This window comes from Arachis ipaensis, chromosome B05, assembly GCF_000816755.2.
Source record: "Arachis ipaensis cultivar K30076 chromosome B05, Araip1.1, whole genome shotgun sequence".
Taxonomy (NCBI): domain Eukaryota; kingdom Viridiplantae; phylum Streptophyta; class Magnoliopsida; order Fabales; family Fabaceae; genus Arachis; species Arachis ipaensis.
In genome coordinates this window covers 131,543,980-131,545,262 of record NC_029789.2, presented here as the reverse complement: position 1 = coordinate 131,545,262, position 1,283 = coordinate 131,543,980, and positions in this window count along the sequence as shown.

The window sequence follows — 1,283 nt, the reverse complement described above, 5'->3', positions numbered from 1 at the left end:
AATAAAAAATTTTATTTACTAACCAATCGACTTCGAATAAAAAGGTAATCGATTGTTTTCTGAACGACGTAAGATAAAAAAAGATTAAAAAATTCTTTCAGGAACTAATCGATTGGATCTCTGTATAAGAATGAACAAAAATTATTAACCGAGAAGATGGATAAACGATGAACAAATTAAAAACGATAAATAAATTGATAATTAAGGAGATTGATACGATTATAATTAAAAATTAAATAAAATTAAAAAAATTATTTTTTTTAAAGTTAAGAGTGAGACTCAAATTCACAACCTTTAAATAAATATAAAAAACTATAATTATTAAAAAAAATATTACCTATCATCATCAAAACGATGAAGACAAAACACTCTTTGTTCGTTCCAATTCCTGCAGTGGTACTGACCCTCTTTTACTATTTGCTACCTTCGCTAACTCACCAACCAATTACCTCTCTCTCTCTCTCTCTTTCTCAAATTCCACTATTTCCAAAAGAAAACATTACTTACCAAAATATGATTTTTCTTTTTATTTTGACGAACTGATTTGGCAAACTATAGTCCAATTTAATATAATTTGGTGCGATTTGAATTATATGAATATATTTTATTTTTTAATAAATTTAATTTTATTTAAAATAATTTAAGATTTTAAAATTATGAAAATAATCCTCCTACATTGATAATAATTTTTTTTTGGTGACTAAACAAGGAAAGAAACAAAGTAAAAACTATTCTAAATCCGAGCGGATGATTCGTTGGAGATCAACACCAGGCTCAGACCAAATAACATGATTAGAGTTACTCTTGGCACCATATTTAGCCATTCAATCCGCAGCTCTATTTGCTTCTCGGGACACCCATTCAACGTGAACAAACCAAGGACGAGATAAAAGCTCCTGAATCTTGTGAACCAAATCTGTTACTTCAGATAGATACCTACTTGTAAGCTCATGCATGATGGGCAGAATATCAAGGCAATCTGTTTCACATATAATATCCCTCAAACCACAATCCCAAGCTAAAACCAACCCCCTCCAAGCAGCAAATAATTCACATCTGATTATAGACCAAGGGAGAATGCTTCCAGAGCAGCCCGAGATCCAATCTCCCTTAGAATCTCTAATAATACACCCAAATCCCGCTAAATTTGAATCCATATACAAGCTTGCATCACAATTAACTTTAAAACTATTGCCTACCGGTGGTTCCCAACACAGGCAATTTCGGAGAGACCTAAAGGCATTGCTTCGATTCCTGTAAACCTGTAAGTCCTTGGCGGTAAT